Source organism: Macaca mulatta, chromosome 10 (genome assembly GCF_049350105.2).
Source record: "Macaca mulatta isolate MMU2019108-1 chromosome 10, T2T-MMU8v2.0, whole genome shotgun sequence".
NCBI classification, from domain to species: domain Eukaryota; kingdom Metazoa; phylum Chordata; class Mammalia; order Primates; family Cercopithecidae; genus Macaca; species Macaca mulatta.
Genome location: NC_133415.1, coordinates 18,653,825 through 18,672,079, shown reverse-complemented (window position 1 = coordinate 18,672,079; position 18,255 = coordinate 18,653,825). Strand labels below are relative to the sequence as shown.

General features: G+C 47.9%; 2 protein-coding genes and 1 long non-coding RNA gene across 6 annotated transcripts in view; 2 read left to right on the top strand and 1 right to left on the bottom strand.

Annotated features, from left to right (window-relative positions):
• The window catches only part of SYN3 (synapsin III), a 553,834-nt gene that overhangs the window by 329,987 nt on the left and 205,592 nt on the right, over positions 1-18,255 (bottom strand).
• Positions 1-18,255, top strand: part of TIMP3 (TIMP metallopeptidase inhibitor 3) — a 58,067-nt gene that overhangs the window by 28,056 nt on the left and 11,756 nt on the right.
• LOC144331783 (uncharacterized) lies at positions 1,876-16,745 on the top strand. The gene is made up of 2 exons (XR_013399206.1): positions 1,876-4,702; positions 15,824-16,745. It is a non-coding gene; the product is annotated as an uncharacterized LOC144331783 (long non-coding RNA).

Here is an 18,255-nt window from a genome sequence, read left to right as displayed (position 1 = left end):
TCCTCCAGCCAGGACAATGCCGGTCCCCGGGCACTGACCCTGGCCCAGGCAGGCCTGCCAATTCCATAGCTCTCGCTTCTCACTCTGCACATCAGTGCTGGCTTCCCACACCCACAGCTCCTCCAGAAGGAAGGTTTGTTGAGAGGCTTCACCATGCACTCTGACATTTTTGGCCCAACCAAACTAGACCCCACTCTTGGGTAGAATGGGACCAAGACGCAACCCTGAAGGACTTAAATGAGAAATGAGCATTTTCCAGTGACGCCTCCTCTCCCTGCCTCTTGCTGGGCCTCTCTCTGTACCGCTCTGGGGTGTTCACTGCACTTGGACTGATACCAGTCAATGTCCCTCGCTCCAACCTGACCTGAAACTGAATGCTCCAAACAAGAGTAAGTGGGGCAGCCGACATTTCAGGAGGAGGAAGGTTGGCAGCCAGGCTGCTGTGAGCTTGCACGGCCCCATATGGGTCCCAGCTAGTACTTTGCATTTTCTTTTCTCTCTTCTTGGAACCCCTTCGTCCTTTTTCCCACTGCCCTCTAGCCTCTTCACTGCCTTGGGAAAGGGGGCCTCTCACAAAACAGTAATCACCGCTGCTGTTCGCTGAGTGTTTACTTTGCACCAGGCACTGTGCTAAGTACCTCAAGGGGAGTATCCCCCTTAATGTCTGCAACATCCTATAAGCCTTGTATGATTGCATCTCGCTTTTCAAGCTGAAAAGAAGTTAAATGCTTTGCCTGACAGTCTATAGCTAGGAGGAGCTGGAGCTGAGATTCAACCCCAGGTTCTCTGGTGCCCAAATCCTCATGTCTTTTCCCCGTGTGCCCCTCTTTCACAGGAACAGAGCTTCAGCCAAATCCTGGAACGGAAGCTCTTGGGAAGCTGCCTGTGACCTTTCTTATTGTGTACCCTCAGCACAGGTCATGCACAGGCAGCTGGGAATAGATAGGCAAGTTAAAGGAATTCTCATCGGAAAACACCAGAGGGATCCACAGCCCTCCCCCTCCCCGCCATCGCCCAACTGCTGTGTGTCTGCCCCCACAGGACCCTGGAATCCCACAGTTGTTTCCTGTACCCAGGCCTGGGGAACCAGCCAGTCACATGGACTGTGAGTGTATCCGCGTCACGCTTCTCTGCGGCCCCTGGCTTCTCCCAGTGGATTCCGCAAGGTGTTTCCTGCAAGTCCTGCTGATGGTCTTTGCTGGCACGTAGCAAAATCCACCCAGAACACCGCGATCTGCTGATGGTCTTTGCTGGCGTGTAGCAAAATCCACCCAGAACACCGCGATCTGCTGGCCTCAGCCTGGATGGGGTTTTGTTTTTGTTTAGCCTTAAAAAAATGTGTGTGTGTGTGTGTGTGTGTGTAAAAATGTGTGTGTGTGTGTGTGTGTGTGTTCCCCCCAACCAGGGGCACAGGGGTGGGGAAAGAGGAGAAAAATGAAGGTAAAAATATTGACAGAGTGAAAAGTATTGAATATTCCTTCTGTTTCAAAAATAGCAGCTTCCATGGCTGGGATACAGGCTGGCTAGGCTCAGGTTGGGCAGAGGTTGAAGTTGAGATCACGGTGGCAGCGTGGCACTTATGCCTGAAGCACGTGCTTCAGGAGGGTGTAGGAACCTGAGGCAGAAGAGAGCTCCTTCCTGTTTTAACAACACCTTTTTCTGGGGCTCTCAAAGACTGTTTGAAATCAGCCATCCAAGGTGCTCTGTCATTTTTAAGAGGGAGGACGGGGCTGGATGGTGTCCCTGGAATTGAAGGGACCCAGAGGAGAGGTGAATTGTTTAAAGTTAACTCAGAACATTAGAGTGGGCTGATATCATCTGAAGAGTCTACTTGTCTGTGAGAGCTGTTTCAGCTACTTGGAAGCCAGATGATCAGGGCAGCAGGGCTGGATTTTCATCTTCATGGCTGTGCACATCTCCACTTGATATGTAGGGGTCGGGGGGCAGTAGAGCCTGGTCCCCATGGAGATGCTATCCTGGAAGCATTTTTATTACCAAGGATTAGCATATAATTGGAAGATTGAAGGCAGAAGCCCTCATCTTCTTGGCATTCTTTAGAATTCTTCTGTATGTAGATTTCAGAACAGGCAGAGCCAGAGCAAAAGACCTTACTTGGCATTAACACCAGGATCCACCTGCCCCTCCCTGCCTGGCATTAATGTCCAGTGCTTTCTTAATGCACTCTAAGCTGTGAAGTTATCCCAGGTTTGTTTACATTGTTACTAATTTACTCTTGGCTGGACTGTCAGCCTGGAAAATAGGATGTCACTGCCCCCCACCACCGCCACCAAAAAAAGACAGTGGCGAATGAAGAAAACAGATTGTTGAGGGGCACTAAAATTGAGGCAAGGAGCTGAATAATGAGCCCTCCTCAGGGGCAAGCAGGACAGGCATGGAAGGCTGTCAGCATTGTCACAGATCAGCAATGTCCCACTAGTTAGCAAATGGGCCCCTCTCAGTTTGAATATGCAGCTGATGGACCAGGTGGGGTGATTAGGGGCCCACTCTGTACTTGTTTCTGTCCCCAGTTTTGGTAAGTGCAGATCATCCAGACAGATCCCAGGCCAAGAAAGAGGCTGAAGACAAAGCTAGAAGAGGCAGCTGAAGAATCCTAATGTCTTACTCAAGTTTGACTTTTCAGAAATGTTATTTTTAGAACATAGCAAACAGGGAGCACGTGACAACTTGGACCATTACAATGAAGAGAAAGTGGAACACAGGCAAAATGCATGAGTTAGAAATATGAAGTGATCGGACTCTTAGATTCTAGGGTTAATTGGGACACTAGAATATGTCCGGTCCAACATGTTCATTTTGTACAATTAAAAACAAGGGCTCCAGGAGGAAATGATTTGTCAAACTCACATGGAAAATGAATGGAAAAAACCAGAAAGAGAATCTAGCTTCCAACTCCTGGCCCAGGGCTCCCTTGCTATTCAATACTTTCTACGTAATAAGCCGGGTTTTTTTTTTTTCCAAAAAAACTATTGTACTTGACCACCCAGATGAGTACAGTTATTTAGTAGAGTAGGTAGAATTATTTACTAAGTCACATCAAAGTTGGGAGACAGAATCTGGTTTGAAAACCCTCGGGTATTTTATTTTATTTATTTTATTTTATTTTATTGTGATAATACTTAACATGAGATATACTTGCCCCCCTTTTTTTCTGAGATGGAGTCCCACTCTGTCACTCAGCTGGAGTGCAGTGGCACGATATTGGCTCCCTGCAGTCTCAACTTCCTAGGCTCAAGTGATCCTTTTCCCTCAGCCTCCCAAGTAGCTGGGACTACAAGTACATACTACCATGCCCAGCTAATTTTTTTTTTCGGATTTTTCATAGAGACAGGGTTTTACCTTGCTGCTCAGGCTGCTCTCAAGCTCCTGAGCTCAAGGGATTCACCTGCCTCGACCTCCCAAAGTCCTGGGATTACAGGCATGAGCCACCGCGCCCAGCAAGATCTACCTTTTTAACACATTTTTTAACACTAGAAGAAGTATTTAAATAGATGACGGCAAAGTCTCAAGCTGTCCTACCAGCAGTAAAAAGATTCCAAGTGGGGAAGGTGAACTCTCAACCTTGTGTACTGATCAGTGGCTCCTGGGAAATTTGCATTTAATCCCTGACAAAGCAATTAGAGAGTCATTGGCCCCCAGCAAGACTGAGATGGTCGAAGGACATGGGACCATGTCATAAGCAGGGAGAGACCATCCTAATCTATGAAAATATTTACCCTGGATCTGATTTGGGAAACATGACCCTTCTTTTCAAATATCTTGTTTTTTTGTAAGCCCAAGATGTCACCTAGGTGGGAGAAAGCCACAGGGAGGCAGTCCAAAGGAGAATTTTTTTTAAAGTCAAAAAAATGGCTTGACATGGAACAGGCTGACCTAGGTCAGAGATGGTTGCACACCGGGCAGTTTAACCTTGGGATGGGACTGTAGAAGAAATTCAAAGGAGCTTACACTGAGTGACCCTGAAGGTCCCACCCAACCTAAAGTCTGTGGCCTGTGAAATGTGCCCATGCCACTGTGCTATAGTTAAACGTGTCCTTCTGGAAGGCAGGTAGGACCCAGAGATGAAAAGTAGGGGCTCCCAATTCAGGCTGCCCGGACTGGCATGCTACGTCCACCACTTCCTCATTAGATGATCTGGGGAGAGTCACTTCTTCTTTACAGGCCTTGATTTCTAAAAGATGGGCTCATGACAACACTTACTTTATAGGGCCTTAGTGAGGCTCAAATGGGAAAATCCATGGAAAGCATTTAGCACTGATCATGCATGGAAAGCGCCTGATAGCTAATGGCACCTATTGTGACTAATAACAGTATTATAATTAGTATTGTAATCATTGACAATAGGATTTTTATAATTAGGGAAAGTGGGGAACTACCCACATGACCATCCTCCTGCTTTCTGTGTCAGTGTTTGACCAAATGTGTTCATCCCTGGTACTCTCATTGCTTATCCTCCAAGAGCATTGGCATATAATGGAAAATGTATTCCAATTTGTTCCAGCCAGGAACAGCTAGCAACAGGGGTTGGAGGTGTGCTTCACTACATGAGCCTACCCCTTTTTTTTTTTTTTTTTGAGATGGAGTCTTACTCTTGTCGCCCAGATTGGAGTGCAGTGGCACGATCTCGGCTCACTGCAGCCTCCGCCTCCCAGGTTCAAGACATTCTCCTGCCTCAGCCTCCCAAGTAGCTGGGATTACAGGCCTCCACCACCATGGCCGGCTAATTTTTTTTTTTTTTTTTGTATTTTTAGTAGAGACGGGGTTCCACCATGTTGGTCAGGTTGGTCTCGAACTCCTGACCTCAGGTGATCAGCCTTGGCCTCCCAAAGTGCTGGGATTACAGGCATGAGCCACTGCACCCAGCCGAGCCCACCTTTTGATAGGAGCCTCCCATGGGCAGGCAGAGTCAGAAGTGTTACATGCGGCCACTGGTCACTTAGGCAAAACCCTGCCAGCTTTCAGATGTGCAGTGGAGGTGACAGGGGGAGGTGGCTGGCGCTGTGTATGCTTTGCAGATACTTTGTGGTGTGGCGATTGCTCTAGAGGACCCTAGTGTCCAGAAGCAGGCATGTGCAGTTTTTCATTACAGTCCTCCTTCAAAGAGTACAGCTGGTCCTATGCTTTATGGGGAGAGGTGCACTCCGGGTGGCCCATAAACCCAGAAAACAGGATTCCTATCTGGTACAGGATACCATCCTGGCACCTGGAGAGGGGTCTGCGTGAGACCCAGAAATGACTGGATCCACAGCAGACCTAGTCTGTGGAACAGTCTTAAAGAATCCTCCATCCAAGCTTCTATCTGTCACCCAGGGAACTGGACGTTCCCTTTGGTCACAATGAACTAGTGGCCTCCTCTTCTTCTCTCCAGCCAGGGTCTTTGCAGTCCTCAGTCATGTGACCTCCGACATGCCAGGCTTGGTCTGATTGCTGTGCCCTTGTTTGTGCTGTTTCCATTGCCTGGACCATCTTTCTTTTCTTTCCATGATCAAAACCCTATACATTCTTCTGAGTCAGCTCATGCAACGGAATTGGCGTTGGAATGTTGCAGCTAATTGCACATACTTGGTGACAGAGTGCACAGTAGAGAAAGGCAGCGTGATAGACTCCTCTTAGGAAGCAATCAATAAGGGCCAAGATGGAAAAGATGTCTTATTTCACCCAGCAACTATTTACTGAGTACCTACTATGTTCCGGACACTGTGAGATGTTGCCGTTAGATACAATGGTGAGCAAAGCAAGATGTAATTTTGGCAGAATTTAGTGAATATGTGGGGGCGGGGAAGAAAGAGGATGAGACGTGATTCAAATGAATCTACAAACATATAGTTACATACACACCAGGACCCCTGAGAATACAAAACAGGGGTTCTGTTCTAGTCTCATGTTTGCAGGAGGTGGCTGGGGATGGCTTTATGTGAGGGAGTGTCCTTTGATTTTAAATGTGAAGTATGAGTGGCAGTTGATAGGTAATGGGGAGCAGAAGAGGGTCTCATGCAGATAGAATGGCATGTGCAAAGGCCCCAAGGCTTTGCAACTGAGAGCTTTAGACCATGGCTGCCGATGCGACATCTAGAAAAGTATACTTGTTCGCCCCTTGCCATTCTCTTTGGTGCAAAGGCCTGAGTTCCCTGTCTTCAAACCATGGGGCTTGAGGTCAGTTACTGGACTTCTCTCTTCCTGCCCTTTGTCTGCAAGCCAAGGTACCCTCAACCTGACATTGAGAGCCCTGGGGCCCACCCAGTCTGTAAGTGGAGATTTGAATCCAGACTTCACCAGTGGATGACATTCTTAGACATTACAAGAGTTATGGGGAGTTAACTCCACCTCAAAGTTCTCACCATCTGTGACTTATACAAGCCCTTCTCTCCTAATTCAGACTTGGGAATCTTCCCTATCTCTGCATTTCCAATGCATTTGACTTGGTGGGGTGTTGCAGATTTGTTAAATGTTTAGTAGTAGAAAGAGGATGAGCTTTGCTGCTGGGCATATTTGGATTCCTAACTGTGTGACCTTTGACAAGTTTCTTAACGTTATATCCTGAGACTTGTTTTCTTTCTATGCTCAGTGGAAATAAAGCGACACATTTTGGGAGCTGGTTTTAAGAGTAAGATATACTGTTTGTAAAGTGTGTCTGTCTTGTTCACTTTTCTGTTTCTGCCACCTCACACAGTGCCTGGCACATAGTAAGCACTCAATGAATGTTTACTGAATGAATAAGAGGTTTAGGCACCATGATTGCAGACAAGATGTTCATAGAATAGATGGTCTTTTCCTTCTTTATTGATGACTCCATCTCCCTGTCACACTTCAAGGTCGGGGCAGGTGGTTCAGAAATACCAGAGGTTGGCTTTATAGTTCTGCCATTACCCACTTTGACCAAAGAGGGCAGCAGTTAGCATTCTTTACTTATTTATTTTATTTAAAACGAAGGTTTCCTTAAAAGGACTTGGATCTTATCTCTAATCATTCCTCCGTACCCTCAGTGTTATTGATTCCTGATAATGGTCTTAGGGCTTGAAGACCTATGAATGGGCTCATTTTTCTCATACCTGTTTCTACCTGAGTGCCCACTATGTGAGTGACGTGGTTGTGAGCTGGCGGGGAGGTGCTGAGTGAGCCTGGGTAGGGGATACCTGCTACAGCAGGTGGGCCTTCCAAACTCTGTCCCTGGGCATCCACGACCTTCAAGCTTGTGGAACTTAAAGGTGAAGAAAGCCTACACTATTTTAAAAGCCACATGAAGGGTAAGTTATAGATGTACCAGGGTCTCCTTGGCATCTGTGCTGTGTAAACTCCAGGGACAGAGCAGCCATTGGCTCTTGTTCAAACCACAAGAAAGTCTCCCGCCCACTGCTGGTGCATTCTGGGAACAGATTTGCTGTCTGCAAAGACTGCATCTGCAGGTCTGGTGTGCAAAGGAGGGTGGTCCTTTGGCTAACGGTGGACCTGCTCCTAGGCCTATGCCAGAGTCCCTCAGCTCTCCTAGCACACCAAATCCCAATTAGGGGAAAAATAAAATGCTATAGATGGCTCCTGAGATGTTGCCAGCTGTTTGGGCTTCACGAATGCCCCGACCTGAAAGCTGGAAGTTCTGAGAACCGTTTGAGGGCATGGTATTTTTCTGGGCACTGCTTCAAAGAGGCTGTGGTTGAAGACCATGCTGCTATTCTGGTGGCCACTTGTGTGGGATAAAGTTTCCCATGGGCCCCTGTGGAGAGGCTGGACCACTCTCAGGGGATTGGGGGTGGTCTCAGCCCCCCTCACCGAGTGCACTTGCATGGCACTGAGCAAGTTGGCGCCTCTGACCCCTGAGTGGGCTTGAGCTTTTAAGAGGTCGGCATGCCCCCTTAAACTTGGTGTCTCCTCAGAGCACAGCACAGATGCCCAGCCAAAACACCCAGGGCGAAACCACTCCAAGAGGTTAAAGGGCTTCAGGGGAGAGAGGGTACAGAGAGATAGAGAAACATTAAATATTAACTTTGAAGATTAGAAATGAGATGTGTACTGGAATGAGATCATTTGGGGGTCTGATGCAAAGACCCAGACTTGTTTCTAGGGGTTTCTTGGGGCTTCGGGGGCCTCCTATCAATGGACTGTTTGGGCACCCATTTGGATACATGCAATCCTAAAGGCTATGGGCAGTGACAGAGTGATAAGTCTTTATCACTAGCCTCAGGGAGAAGTCCACCTAAGAAATGTTCCTATCCCATGATGGAGCAAGACCCAACCGACCAAGCTGGGAATTATCGCCTACTGCAAGGCACCCCTGTACTTTGTTGAACTCTCTGTTTTCTGTCTCGCCAATGGGCCGGACTCTCCAGCCTCCAGGCCTCTGCCTCTGCTCCAGCCATGACCAGAAGATCCTTTCCTTTCTCTTTCTCTTAACTGTCTCTAGTGATTCTCTAATCCCAGCTCAGGCAGGATGTCGCCCTCCGGCACGTCCAGGCTGGCCAGATGTGTCTGCTGCATGCTCCTGTGGCTCCCTGGACTATAACTGCCTATCTTCTTGTCTCACAAGAGTAAAATAAGGTTATTAAAGGTAGGAACTTTGTCTACCTGCTTATTACTGAATCCTCAAGACATGGCACAGGATCTGAGATGCTTCCTGAAATACTTCTGAATAAACAGCAGACAAGTGAATCAATGAATTTCAAGTATATTTGAGGAGAAGGAGGAGGGGGGTGGGCAAAATAAAACAAACAACTAACAGTACGGCAGAGAGGGACACAGGACCTGGAGATGGGGCCTGAAGAAACAGTCTGCCACATATTTCCTGAGTGCTACCCCAAGGAAGAGGGGCAGCTGGAGGCCGGAGGGCCTGCAGAGGAGCCAGCAGGTCTAGCAAGGAGTGCCTTGGGTGGAGACTCCTGGGGCTAATTTTGGTGTCACCACTGACTTCCTTAGGGTGCTGAGCCTTGGGTTCTTCGTCCGTTGGTAGCATTTGGGTGCTGTCCTCCCACAGACACATCAACAAGTTCATGGGGGTCTCCTGTAATAGGGTCCTGTGACTTGCCTCTTTTTGGAGGTTAGTCTTCAATATTTTGGAACAACGTCCATATTTGGCCTCTCTAGATCACATTTTTACTCTTCCCTTCCTTTTCTGAGTAACCCTATGGAACAAGGATTCCTGACCCAGCGCTCCAAGAAGCCAAACACAAAACCATCCCCATCTTCGTTATTGTATACCTTTGGTGCCCTCCCACAGCCTCATTCATTCATTCATTCAACATTTTTGGGAACCCTGGCCACAATCTAGGCTCTATGCCAGGTGCTGGAGTCCCAGATGCAGTCCCTGCCATCTGGTAATTAGTGATGCTAGTGAGTGTCCAAGGAACCAATCATTAAAGAAGAACACGTGCTGGAAGAAAGAGAGGGAAACCAAGCAGAAGAGAGGTGGACTAGCTTGGCCTGGGGTGGACAGAAGGCTTCCTGGAGGAAGTGGCATTTCAGATGGGTGGGTCTTGCAGGAAGCCAAAGGTATAGGCAGATGCACGGGGAGGAAGTGATTCTCACCCAGGCAAGGGGCATCGTAAGATAGGTTCATATAGTGATGGGGGCTGGAAGCTTTAGAGTGATAGCATTTGAGGTATGGTCCCAGCTCTGGAGAGCCATATATATGTCACCTAGCTATGCAGAATAGTCCTGTAGATACTGCAAACCCAAGGGAGGTGTAGGTGAGGATGTAAATGAGGGTTGTGGATCCCATTCGTTCCTGGGAGAATGTGAGGGACTTATGGAAGAAGGACTGTGTTTCCCACTGTCTATCCTTTGGGGCTTTGACATTTCCCACCTGACAGCCCTTTGCAGAGTAAAAGCCTCAGTGATTCTAATCATGCTTGGTGAATGCTTTGGGGCAGTCGCCTCACTGGACCCTTAGAAACCCAGGTCACAGAAACACCATCACTCTTCTGAGATTCAAAGTCCTCCCTCCCCAGGTAAGTTGGCCCTCAATCCAGGAATCAGCCAGCCCTGGGACTTTCGCCCTGTCCCAGACCAAGGGATCTGTACCTTTCTCCCAAATTACTGGTGGCCCCAGGAAGAAATCAAGAGTGGCTGACTTTAGGCAGTTAGATTAAACATCAAATGCATTCATCCCAAGTCTAGGCATACACCTATAAGGAGAGACTCCTCTTAAATTTTGTCATTTCATTGTGTAAAATTGAGGTCGCCCCATAACACATGAACACCAGCATGGGATGCTAATTTTGTGCTGTGTTCTTTTGGGTAATCTCAAAGTTCCAGGAAGCCTGACCTTCCTGAGCCTGTGTTTCCTTCCCTCCCCTCCGCGGCCCCTTCATTTCATCTGCAACAGACGTCAGCAGGGGCCCTGAGTGTTTCCCAGACCGCTCAAGCAGAAACCCATCCTGCTCACAAGGTGAGGAGAGCCAGGAGCTCACAAAGGCCCCTCCTCCTCTTCCCCGAGAGGTCCAGGACAGGGTATCCCCAGGACAGACCTGCCCTGGGGACCCCGGAACACAAGGCAGGCCCTGAGAAACAGGAGTCTCTGGGCAGGGAGGTTTTCATATCCTCCGGGTTTAATAGCTTTCCCTGAGATGGAAACTTGGGTTGAAATGATTTGCAGCTTTCCAGATTTTCTGAGTGTGTGTCTTTGGGTTTATTTTTAGCCACAGGCGTTCATTTCTTGCCAAAAAAACCTGCTTAAATAAAACCAACATTAATATTTTTACTTAACGGAAAGAGTTAGTCAGGACAGGCTTTGAACTGGGACTCCTTATCTTGATGGGGGGTGCATGTTAACGGTCTGGCCTTGGCTTTGACATCAACAAAAAGGGCCTTTGAAACGGACAAGAGAGAAGGGCCCTGGGGGACTGGGGTAGGATGCAGGAAGAGCCTATTTGTGGGACTTGTCTGAAGAGAGAGGAGAGTTCCTCCTCACTCAGGCTGCTCGCTGCTCCCCAGCCCCAGCCCCCAGCCCCCATGCTCTTGCAGTGGGAGTTGGGGGGTCATCATCTTCCTGGAAAGGCGGGAGATCGGCTCTGGCTTTGCTCAGAGCCCGGCTGTGATTCTGCCTTGTTTCCAGCTGCTGTCCTTACCTCCCCCTACCCAGACTGGGTCCAGACTTCTGCCTCCTCTGGATTCAGACGCAGCAAACTGAGTCTCTTCTGCAGGATGGGCTGATGCTCAGATCTGATGCCATCTCCAGGGCGCTTCCCTGACACCCCTCCTCTGAGACGGACTTCATCTCCTCTTGGCTCTATCCTGGCTTTCCATCCTTGCTTATATTACTGAGCCTGCCTTAGTTGAGTATCACTGCCAGTCTCTCTTACCTCTAGCCCTTGAGTTCCTAGGAGCCTTATTTATCCCTGTATCCCTATATATGTCTAGCACTCAAGCACCTTCCTGGTTGCTGAACAGTTGTGTATCTGACCCTGTGAACCGAGAATTGCTATTATCCCCTTCTGATTGAATAAGACTCAGAAAAATTGGTCATTTGGCAGAGCTTGCACAGTAGTTATGTATCTGTTTTTAAATCACCCTTTCTGTGTGACACTTTATACATGAAATCACACTTAGCTTCCCATAGTCAGCAAATACATATGAGGTACCTGTTAAGTGCCAGGCACTCTTCGGGCAGCTTTGGCTACAGCAATAGGTAAAGCAAAGAACCTGCTGCCCAGGGGAGGCTTACATTTTAATGGGGAGAGATGATCAGTAAAGAAGCAAGTTAATGCATAGTGTCAGATGGTGGCCAGTGTCTGATGGAGCACAGTGCGGGGAGCCAAGCGATTGTGAGGTGGGGGAGGAATGTGCATGGATCAGGATCAGGGATCAGGGATCAGGGAAGGTCCCCCACCAAGTGAAGAAAGAGTGTTCCAGCAGAGGGAACTGCATGGTCAGAGACCCTGAGAACACGTTTGGGTGCCAGGGTGTGCAGTGCAGCGAGCTGTAATTTCCTGAGATTAAGAAGGAAAATCTCGGGAAATTGACCCATGGGTTGGATGGGTCGAATTTGAGATGTTTTATTAGACTTGCAGGTATAAATGTAGATTAAATGTAGACTCTGGGATATATAAGTAAAAAGGTCATCAGGGAGGGGAACAACATACACTGGAGCCTGGTGGTGGGTAGGGTAGGGGGAGGGAGAGCATTAGGAAAAATAGCTAATGCATGCTGGGCTTAATACCTAGGTGATGGGTTGACAGGTGCAGCAAACCACTATGGTACATGTTTACCTTTGTGACAAATCTGCACATCCTGCACATGTACCCCAGAACTTAAAATAAAAATACAATTTGTTTTTTTTTTTTTAAAAAAAAAAGTCATGAGAGTTCTAGGTTGGCAGTGGCAAAAGTGTGGGAGCTGTCAGTTGTGCAGATGGTGCTGAGACCCACAAGCTGGAAGAAAATAGCAGGACCAAGAACCTGCTCCTCGATGACTGGACTGAGCACCAAGAAGGTCATGGGTGACTTTGACAAGCACGGCTTTGGAGAGGTTTGCGGGGAGGCTGCCTAGGTTATTGTAGGCACCCTTGGAGGCTGGTAATTATCACCCACGATTTATCTGCTGGGATGGGAAGTGACTTGACCAAGGTCACACAGAAGCAGGGCAGCAGCTTCACCCAGACCCCACGCGCTCCATGCCTGTTTTTCATTCCAGTACGCCGTGATCACTTCTCTAGTTTTCTTGATCTGTCCTTTCAGCTTCTGAGTCTTTCGGGAGGATTTTTTTTGGGGGTTGGGATTGTGGTGATCAATAGGCTGGTAATCAGAGGGACCCGGTCCAGGCAGGCCCTTCAGGCCTCTGCTTTTCATCCTTAGTTCCGAAGGCCCTTTCCTCTCACCTAGACATCATCAAATCATCCCCAAAGAGGCAGCAGATACCTGAGAAGGACCTTGAGAAGCGTCACTGGAGGAAGGCTCTCAACATCCTGGGGGGATGAGAATCACAAGAATCTTTCTGGATTCCTCTTGCTGTTTTCCTGTGATTAGTAAATTTAAGAATCTACAAGTAATCACCATCAGCAATATAACAGTGTATCATTTGTCTAGCTTCAGGGTTACAAAGTACCTTTGTACGTATATATTGTCTCATTTAATTAATCAATCTAATTAACCTCAGACTTCCAGTGTTGGGAGAAACCTGAGGGAGCGTGTGGTTTTGTGGTTTCCAAGTTATTTGTTTTTATTCCATGAAAGCCTTGCTGGGGAGCACAAGAGTCTAAACAGATGATAGATACACTGTTATATTGCTGATGGCGATGACTTCTAGATTTTTATTACTAATCAGAGGACGTGTGTTTGCGTAAGTGATTGGGAAGGGTTGTGGGTGGGTGATGTAAGGGATGTGAGGCTCACTGGGAGCTTATCAAGGGTCCTTCCTTTTAGGTATCAATCTTCTTCTCTGATCCTCTGCAGTGAAAGTGTGCAGTAAAATTATGAACTATTTTGCAACCCATGTGAATCTCATGTAAAGGTTTCTAGGTGGTCTGCTGTCCTGAGGACCTCCCTTTTTTTTTTTTCCCAATAGGATGCAAAACTGCTTACAGGCTACCTGATCCTCATCTTCCACAGTTGGAAAGTAGGGACATGAATAGCCACAACAGTAGCCACCTCACCAGGTGGCCATGAGGACAGCGTTAAAGAACATGCGCACGTTGCTTGGCACCTAGGAGGCATCTGATAAATGGTAGTGGTTGTTATCAGTATGTTCTAGTTCCCTTCCTTCTCCTCTAGATTCACTGATGTGATGCTAAGAAAAGCAAGCAGTTTGCAGTTCTTGAATGAAGAGTGTGAGAGCCCGGCTCTGCCCTCCTTGGGCAGGCTGCATTGTGGAGTGTCCAAGGTGGGCAGGAAAAAGACTTGCTTGGCGGGCTCCGGGCCGAACTCCCTGTGGGTCCCTGACCTATTGCCCTTGCCGTGAGCACTCCGGCCTCAGCAAGGCCCCTCCCTTTGTCATCCTGTGGGAGATGATAAAATACACATGAAGGGGCTGTGAGACAAGCTGGGTGACAGGGATCCCTCTTTCCTCCTTTTTGGTGTGTTTTCATGGGGAGGGCATCATTCCAACATTTCCAGATCTCTCTTTTCCTCCAAGTCTAGGCCCAAGATGTGAGCCCATGGTCCAGGCTTTTCTTCTTACCTAGAGCCTGCCTGCTGGGGTCCCATCAGAAGAGCAGCCCCTTCCCTGGGATTGACACTAACAGTGACTTCTGCTTTTGAAGAAATGCAGTCTACCCGCTAGCCAGACGTCCCTTACTTATCCTTGCTGTCCTTCTAAAAACCATGCCTTAAACCAGCAAAATCATTCCATGGGGCCTTTGGAGAGACAGGAATGGGTGTGCGTGTGTGTGTGTGTGTATGCGTGTGTGTGTGTGTGTGTGTGTGTGTGCGTGCGCGTGTGTGCATATGTATGTGTGTGTGAGCGTGTGTGTGTGCGTGTGTGTGTGCGTGCGTGTGTGGTGGCAGTGGTATCTCACCTGCTAGATGGCATGAATCAACTCCTAAGTCATGGAGAGGATTTGTACTGCTCTTCCCTTGATGCTAACATGGGTGGAACCCCGAGTCCTAAGTTAGTACCCATTAATTAGTTACGGGTCCTTGATCCCCAGACCAGCCAAATGGGTAGCATTGTTGCTCAGCCTTCTAGCCTGCCAGTAGGAAAGTCCAACCATCAGGTCGGGGAAGAAGGGTCTGGATTTGGTTGACAATGGTTGGATGGGGGATAGAAACTGAGAGAGGGAGGACAGCTCAAGGGTATCTTGCCCCACTCTGTTTATGCTGATGAACAGCACATGTGCAGTTTCTGGAGACGCACCAGTAAGCTTTTCTGGAAACTCAATCCCAATTGCCATTGGAAAATTATTCTTTGTTAAAACTTGTGCCACTGTGGTCTATATTGCTAGAGCTGGAGGTGGGGAAAGGCAGCATGAAGGTATATTTGTGGAAGAGGTGTGCCTTGTTTGCCTTGCTTTTGTAAACTCTTACTAGCACTCTTGCCCAAACAAATATTCAAAGGAAGCAAAGACAGTTCAATAGAGATACCCCTTTATGCCTGGCTCCTCAGGTGCATGATATATTCCAGAGGGCCCCATGTATATTTATAGATCAATGTGCCAATTACATAAGAATACACATCCTAGTTTCTTTGTAGATACTTTTACATTGAAATACTGCTTATTCCTTAATCAGTCTCTCCCTTGTTTCCTCCTCCTCCTCCTCCTCCTCCTTCTCCTTCTTCTTCTTTCTTTTTTCTTCAGTGAGACAGAGTCTTGCTCTGTCACCTAGGCTGGAGTGCAATGGCATGATATAGCTCAAGCAATCCTCCCACCTCAGCCTCCTGAGTAGCTGAGACTATGAGACTATGAATACATGGCACCATGCCCGGCTAATTTTTAAAATTTTTTATAATTTTCTATTTTTTATAGAGACAAGGTCTCACTGTGTTGCCCAGGCTGGTCTGGAACTCCTGAGCTCAAGTGATCCTCCTGCCTTGGCCTCCCAAAGTGGTGAGATTATAGGCATGTGCCACCACACCCAGCCTCTTCCTTGCTTCTTTTGACCACCAGACCCCCAGAAGCCCAGATTCTCTTCCTAAGAGCAAAAGAGATTCTAGAGAGACAAGAGAGACTCAGAGGCTGAGATTCACGCTGAGCCTCACCTCTCCCTTCTCTGATTGGTGCTTCTGTACCTTGGAGACAAGTCCTCTAGCCATAAACTTTAAAAAAAATTTTTTTTTTAGACGGAGTCTCGCTCTGTCGCCAGGCTAGAGTACAGTGGCGCAAGCTCGGCTCACTGCAACCTCTCCCTCCTAGGTTCAAGTGATTCTCTTGCCTCAGCCTCCCAAGTAGCTGGGACTACAGGCAGCCCCACGCCCAGCTAATTTTTGTATTTTAGTAGAGATGGGGTTTCACCGTGCTGGCCAGGATGGTCTCAATCTCTTGACCTCGTGATCCGCCCACCTCAGCCTCCCAAAGTGCTGGGATTACAGTGGTGAGCCTCCGCACCCGGCCAGCCATAAACTTTTAAACCTTATCTCCCCACTAGACTAGCCATCAGTGGAAGCAGGAAATAGGACTTCTATTTCTTGTTGTCACCCTCACCAGCACCCAACCCAATGTTCCAGACACCAACCTAGTTCACGCCTGTGTTGGTTTGGCTGTTAGGGGGCACTGGGTAGACAGTGTAGGGGCCATACTTCAGCATGAATGGGAGTACAGACAACCTGTGTCCAGCCTGGCCCATCTGTAAAGCTGGCTTCCAGCCACCACAACAAGGTGGAAGGAGGCTGGACATACTGCCAGCTACGAGTTTGAAAAGTGTCTTCTGTTGTTGGAAAACCACAACCTCCCCCTACGCCACTTCCCTTGTTCCCTGTGGCCCCTGGGCCAGCGAATGCCTCGGGAGAACCCTGATTGCCAAACAGGAGAGTACAAAATAGCACGCATTTGAATTACAGAGGAGAAACTGGAGCAAATACAGACAGATTAATGCACAAACCAAATAGGTGGATCTGGGGTTGGCCAGCAATTCTACTTTGGAAGGACTCAGAATCTATTTTGAGGGTAGAATGTAACTTAATTGTAGTTCAGTTTAGTGAAGTTTTGTTTTTGTAAGGAAAACACTGGTGTGGCCTCTTCACTGGGCCATCTCTGCCTCAGACTTTTGGAACCATGACTGTGATCTTGTTTGGCTGGTCTTGGTAGGCCATTCTTGGGTTACACGTGGGTGATAAGGTGGGATGGGTACAAGTGATGGAGTAGGCACTCCTGGCCCCCAAATACCTCCTACACTTGTTCTGACTACTCCATCTGTGCTTCTCCACCTCTCCCTGAAGTTCTGTAAGGTTAGAATATTTTTATGAGGTCGCCTTTCTTCTCATCCTAGGGAGAACTCCCAGGCCTTAGCTTATAGTGCATGTTAGAAGTCTGAAGATGGTATGCCCTCAGATGGAAAAAAAATAGACATTACGATAGTGGTGATAATGCTAATAACAGTGGTAGCAAACACATGAGGTTTGGGATGGACTACACACTGTTCTCGGTGCTTGTATTAATACGACCCTCACAGCAACTTTATGAGGCATTGTTGTCATCATTTCCATCTTACAGATAGGAAACCAAGGCATAGAGAGGTTTAGCAACTTTCTGAAGGTCACCCCGCAGCAAGGCTGGGATTTGAACCCTGGCTATCAGGCTCCAGAGACCAGGCTCTTTAATGCAATGCTATGTTGCTGGTCCAATCGTAATAAGCAAGTCACTTGTAAGCCACATGAGAGGCACTGGGCTAAGAAAGCCAGAGAGATTTAGGAGGAAAGAGCCCCAGAGAGATCAAACAGTAATGGTGGAACCCAAACTCCAATGCAGCTTCCTCACTACGAAAGTGTATCCTTTTCACTAAACTATCCTCAGATGAAAAGGTTCCAAGCTCAGGCCGTTTGGGGTAAGGAAGGAGTTGGCTCGTTGTATGTGCAGAAGCTTCCAGCAGTACCTAGCTTTATAGGGCAGGTCTGCTTGTGACATCTTCTGTCTAAATCAAGTCAAGCCATTTTGGAACCAGGATGTTGCTATTTAAAGGAATCCCTTTTGCCTTGCCCCTCCCACCCCTCCCCGGCCAAGACTCACTCCCTTGTTTACCTTCTGTGTTAATGAAGCAGAGAAGATGGGTCCAAATCACTTCAGGAAGAATCAGTGGTAAAGGCTGGCAGACATGCCTCTGCCAGGAGGTGAAGCCGTTATAACCTGCCTGTGAGAGTTAATATGGAGGAAACAGTCCCCAGGGCCTCCGGGAGGCTGGCTTGTTGCCGAGAATGCTACCGCAATGTTAGAAACAGAGGTGGATGCAGGATCTTGAGAGACATTGGCCTGGGATCTTGCCAACCTCCCGTTTTTACAGCAGACTTGGAAACAACCACTCGCCTCCTCCTAATTTGAGCTGCCTCCACTAAATTGCTCACTTTGCCAATGACTCTGTGTATTGCCATCCCTGGCAGGGAAGGTCTGAAGGGGCTATTGATTCATCTGAACCCTGACTTGATGTCTGACTGGAAGGGTAGGATCCAAGCTCATTTGGAAAGAAACAAGACAGAATCCAGTAGGGATGAAGAATCAGTTCTTAGTAAAGATTTTTTTTAAAAACAGACTGGAGTCAAAGAACTGGGATACATAGTGGAGCATCCACAATGAGGAAGGATAATGGAGCTACCAGAATATGTGTGTGTGTGTGTGTGTGTGTGTGTGTAGGGTATTTTACTTAAGCATTTATTGAGTATCTACTCCTT